Genomic DNA, 6,194 nt, shown 5'->3' with positions numbered 1-6,194 from the left:
TAAAACCCACTCCACGCCTTCTCTCCTCCCTCTTTCCGACTTGCGCCGGTAGGAGGGACGGAGGTGGGAAAGAGGAGTAGCTGCGCCAGGGTGCACGGTGTGCCAAACTTACAAAATCCGCCTGGCCACACCCAGTTGGCGAAGCGCAGGTGCGCTGCGCCCCCGCCGCGCTCGGTCTGCGAAACTAGAGCCCTATGTGTTGGCTTTTAACCTTGCCCCTTATGTGAAGAGATTTCTCCAGATTCTCTGAATCTTCTGATGATATTCAGGACTGTAGATGTGAAATTCCTAAATTCTTTGCAACTGTGCTTTGACAAAAACACCACTTTTTCACAAAGTGGTGAAGCTCACACCATCCTTACATGTGAATGACTGAGCATCAAGAATGCTCTCTCATACCCAATCATGATACTATCACCTGTTAAGAATTAACTTTTTTACTTTTGGAATGTTCCATACTGTTGTTTTTTGAGCATTCAACAACTTTTCCAGTCTTTTGTTGCCCCTGTCCCAACTTCTTGAAACATGTTGCAGGCATCAAATTCAGAATGACAATAAAGTTAATCAGTTTGAACATAAATATCTTGTCTTTGTTCTGCAGTCAATTAAATATTGGTCAGAAAGGATTTGCAAATCATTGCATTCTGTTTTTCTTTACATTTACACAGCGTCCCAACTGTTTTTGGAATTGAGGTTGCATGTTATCTTAAGAAATAAGCAGAGATAAACAGCTAAACTAGACTAAATGTGAGGAGACTATGGCTGAGTACTGACATAGGGATAGTTTCAGCATGGCCAGATCAACCTGTACTAGGCCCAAGGCCAAAAAAAATTGCTCTTTGGCCCCTATTATTATGTCCAGTACAACCCGTACTTCTATCCTGGTGTAATACAGAATTTTTATTAGTTTGTAGTAATTTGATTAAATACTGTAGTAGAAATATGCATTATGTGAGTTCAACTAAAATAGTACGTCGCTAACATTTGTTTTAACCTTCATGCTCTAAAGGGTAATTGATGGACATAATGTTTGTAATTGTTAGCGTCCACCTGCTGTAAATCTTTCCCACAATTAAAAACCAAATGGATTATCACACAAGACTTACCATCCTTAGTCTTGTACGGTAGTGGTAGTGGTGCAAATGATCTAACAGATTTGCTTTTGGGGTCAGTTGCCTGTTTTGCCTGGTTGGTAATCCAGCCTTTAGTTACAATCACTGGTGTAGTGGTAGTTGATGAAGTGGGTGTACTTCTACATAGATAGGTAGGCTACTGGGAAGGAAGTTGGTATGTTCTCCTATATATTCCAATAGCTTTCTGGCTGATAGATGGGTGAACTGAAAATGGCAACGCCATCCACTACACCACTGGTTTCAGTACCAAAAACAATACTTTTTGAAATGTGTTTGGTAAATGTAAACATGTTTTATTATTACTCATAATATGTCAAAGTTTTCCATGCATCAGTGGTTAATTTGAATTAATTGCTTTTTTGGAGCATTTCAGTAATTCCAACATCAGCCCGTTTTACACTGGCAGATTTTCCGCAAATGTTGGAAAAGGACACGGCAAGCTGCGAGCGTTTAGACACACAGAGCCAGATTGGCGAGTTGTTCCGAGGTGCCCAATTTTCCGCCTCGTAGGGTAGTCATATTGGCGCAACCCTTAGTTTAAACAGACCAAGGTGGCCTTCTGCAACGGGAGGGGCTGTTGAAGACTTGTGGGAGGAGCTGTTGATGACGCCGCAGGTGTGACCCACTGGCGGTGGATAAACAGGAAACAGCTGATAGCAGGAATTAGCGAGCAGCTAGTAGCAAGAGCTGTTTTTGTGTTTACATGGATGGATACAATTTCAGAGTTTAAAAAAACTCCCTACGTTGCAGAACCAATAGTACAGTAAATCTGCAGGGCGGTCCTTCGGTGGCTCGCTGAACTCTTGTGCTCGTAAACATAGTCCGATTAGAAACATGTGTAGCGGTACAAAGCGGCTCAAGTCGCTGTAAGTCCTTCATTTCCACAATCTTGTGGACTGAGCACACGTTTGATAAAACGGAGTTAAAGGACAACTTCGGTATTTTTCAACCTGGGCTCTATTTCCCCATGTGTATGTGTGCGTATGATTCATGGGTACCACTCGTTCTAAAATTGGTTCAGTATTAAGCGAGAAACAAGCTAAAACGGTAATGGGGGCAAATGCGTCCCGTATAAAAGTGCTTTTTTTCGCCACTGACCGGTTCAGATCGCCAGTGCTATCTCTGTAGATAGCATATGGTAGCGGCCCTGGGGCAGTGGTGAGTGTGAATGAGTGGAGTCAGCTGTCAGTCAGTGTTGGAGCAGAGAGGCGGAGGGCTGCCCCGCTGGGTACTGTAAATGATTATGTGTGTGTGAAGTGTGTGTTTTTTCGCCACTGACCGGTTCAGATCGCCAGTGCTATCTCTGTAAATAGCATGCTAACTTAGTCTTTCCCTTACCTCTGGGCTGTGTGATGTCACGAGCTTTGCTCCACTGTGTCTGTAGCTCTCTCTACTCGTGGGGCCGCCGTTTTCTTGAGGAAGAGGTGTTTCGGGATTGGATGTCTTCTCTTCTTCGGCTGGCAGTAGTCATCTTGGGAGAAGTGAGCACTGCAGACATGATGGTCTGCAAGGCGCAGTGTCTGGACAGGAGTGTTAGCATCCATTTGTAGCACAACTAGCCACAACTTCAGCATCTCGCCATCCGACAAAGGCAGCCTGTGAAAGCTGTACGGGGTGTTGCGCGACATCCTGTTCTTGCGTTCAGGAAAAAGGCCCGTTTATTTGAGCACTCCAAAAACTCCGGTAACACTCCAGGGGGTAGCATGCAAAAGACTCCGTCCTCCGACTCTTCTAGCGTAACACACACACTTCACACACACATACTCATTTACTGTACCAAGCGGGGACAACTTCCGCCTTTCTGCTCTAACACTGACTGACAGCTGACTCCACTCATTCACAGTCGCCACTGCCCCAGGCCCACTACCATATGCTATTTACAGAGATAGCACTGGCGATCTGAACCGGTCAGTGGCGACAAAAAGCACTTAAATACGGGACGCATTTGCCCCCATTACCGTTTTAGCTCGTTTCGCGGCTCAATACTGAACCAATTTTAGAACGAGTGGTACCCATGAATCATACGCACACATACACATGGGGAAATAGAGCCTAGGTTGAAAAATACCGAAGTTGTCCTTTAAATCTCTCGGCATCCGTTTTCAAGCTCTCTGTGTGTTTGTGTCCTTGCAGACGAGAAAAGGGGGAGCGCACATTTCCGGAAGGGCGTATCCTTTTCCAAAATGCAAGAGGCGTTGCTTTGTTGCCGGCCGTTTTCGCCAGTGTGTTAAACACAATTTAGAAAGGAGTGTCCCCAGACTATCAGAAGGCAGAGATCTCTGATTGCCTGGTGGCGAGACTAGCTATCAGTCTGACAATAATTTAGCCTCTGGGGCATTCATTCCTATGAAAATTGCTCACTGGCGCATGAGGCCAAAAAAGTTTGAAGTATAAAAAGTATAAGTATAAAATTATCTGAATCCTCTACATCGTTGGGCCCCCAGGGCAAGAGCACTTGGGACTGGCCGAGCAGCTAACTTCTGGTTTAGCTATACACTAACTTGAATAGGAATAAAAACTGTTGAATTGAGCAGCTCTTCTGGACCTTCAAGATGTTATTGGAGCAAAGGTATCAAATCGTGATAGTGAAGCCATATAGGGTTCCACTGTAGCCAACCAATATCTGGACAATGGATCTTCTATGCGCTGGTCATTAGCAAAGTGAGGCGATACAGACACCGATTCATAATGTTCTATAAACAGATACTTGCATATGAATCCAGATCAATAAAAAACAGCTACTAAAAAGCAAAATTGTTGCCAATCAGTTGCTGGATTCCTTTTGCATCTTTATGAATGCGTTTTGCTCTCCACTTCGACAGTATACCTGCTGCTCAAACATGATTGGTCATTATTTCTTGGACTACAAATTAACTACAGACTACAATAAGACACCAGGGTACTTCCAGTAATAAAATTTTGTCCCATTGCCGACAGATTCTGTATCAGTACAGGTATCTATTTATAGAGATTAGCTAGTTGCTAACTGTCTGTCTTATTTTTGGTGTTGGACAGGTTGTAACAGTGGGTTTATCAGAGCTTAACAACTGCTCGCTGCTGGAAAGCGTCTGCTAATGAGCAACATGTTGCAGGTTGTAAAACTAAAACAGACCTGAGAGAGACTCTGAGAGTTTTGGCAGCAGATCTGCAGTATGTCTTTATTTGCATTAGTTTGGTTTGTCTATGATAACTTTTGTCTTTGATGACTGTGTCATTTGTGGCATCTGTAGGCTCCTGTGCATGTGGGTACAATCTACTCCAGTTTTTAATGGTCCTTCCAGTTAGGTGTCATTGCTCCTCTGTAATCAGCTGTGGGAGTCCTAGGACTTCCTCTGGGCATCTTCTAACAAGTGCTGATACGGATGCAGTCTCCTGGTTGGATTTTGTGGCATTGTTTTTCAGTTGGAGGAGATCAGGAAATCAGTTCAGGGTAAGAGCGTCCTGAGAGAAAAGTTTTCATGAATGATCAAACTAAATTTTTCCTCCACCTTTCCAGAGCTAACAGGTTGTGACTGCTGATACCCCAGCTTTCATAAAAGGCCAGTGTGAGTGTGTTCAGATAAAGATCACAGCATCATGGTGAGTCATGTCAGCGGGGGAGCAGGGGATCTGATGACCTTACAGAGATGCTGAGGACCACTCAGTGCTCCTCAAGAGCCACAAGACGGTGTGTAACCAAGACAACCCCATCCCACCACACTCTCATTACTACTGCTCATTAGCTATTCTGTCGACACTCATGATGCTTAGTGTCTTATTCAGACATTTCAGTGCTTTCTGCCCTTTGAGTATCTTGACTTTACCTCTGAGGAAACCTGATGTAAGTAACAGCTAAATATCTACAGTACACAAACCAATCGCCAGAATAAATGTTGAGATTGTACATTTCTGCAAGCCCTGAATATGCTTCATTTGTATGTTATTATGTAGTGATATGTTGATATGTATTATTGTGTGGTGTCACTTCAGAAATGTTGATAACATATGTATAAAATGTAACTTGACCATGGTTGACAGAAACATACCATGCCAACATTTTCTTCTGGCGACTGGGCTGAAGTACAAAAACAAGAAAGGCACTCTGAAACCACTGTAGAGTGCAATTTACAGTTGGTTACTGTTGAGTATAGCCAGCTTACAATTACTTTCGAAGTCTTTGTTATGACATCAATTCAAGCTCCACTTTAGTGGCTGCAAGTGCAATTCAGGACTGATTTAATTGGCAATCTAATCATCCAAGTGATTAGCTGAGCTGAAGTACAGGAGATGCTGTATGTGCTGCACTGAAAACATAGTCTTCAAAACTTTCTGTTTCTATGGAAATAGTACAAAAAAAGGAAAAACTCCCCAAAAAAACCCTTTAACGGGGGAAAACACACCCGTTAAAGGGTTTTTTTTGGGGGGAGTTTTTCCTTATCCGCTGCGAGGGTCATAAGGACAGAGGGATGTCGTATGCTGTAAAGCCCTGTGAGGCAAATTGTGATCTGTGATATTGGGCTTTATAAATAAAATTGATTGACTGATTGATTGAAAAAAACGGTAGAAACCGCAGGAAGACCAACTGAGGAGGGATCCCTCTTCCAGGACGGACAGACGTGCAATAGATGTTGTACAGAACAGATCAACATAATAAATTAACTGTAATCCGTATGACACAATGAGACAGAAAGAGAGAGAGAGAGAGACAGAGAGAGATGCAGGACACACGGTAATGACAGTAGCTTACAACAACATTAATGAAAGTAATAATATTATAATTATAGTTCTGGCTACTGTGATACAATATGTTGAAAGTATATATTAATATCTGACAGTATACATATGTGAAAATAATCATATGTGTATAATAACAGCAGAAGTATGACTAATGATGACAGCAGCAGCAGGAGGCATCTGGCAGGACCACGGCAGCAGCACAACCACACACGTCACACTATCCAGGCACCGCTGCAATATGAGTTAACCTGAGAGACAGTGGAGCACAAAGGCTCCGGAGAAGAAGCCGAGTTAGTGACATCCAGAATGGCCGAGTTAGCAAGATGCAGTAATAGGATACGAGAG

This window comes from Epinephelus moara, chromosome 6 (genome assembly GCF_006386435.1).
Source record: "Epinephelus moara isolate mb chromosome 6, YSFRI_EMoa_1.0, whole genome shotgun sequence".
NCBI classification, from domain to species: Eukaryota; Metazoa; Chordata; class Actinopteri; order Perciformes; family Serranidae; genus Epinephelus; species Epinephelus moara.
This window is presented reverse-complemented; position numbering follows the sequence as displayed.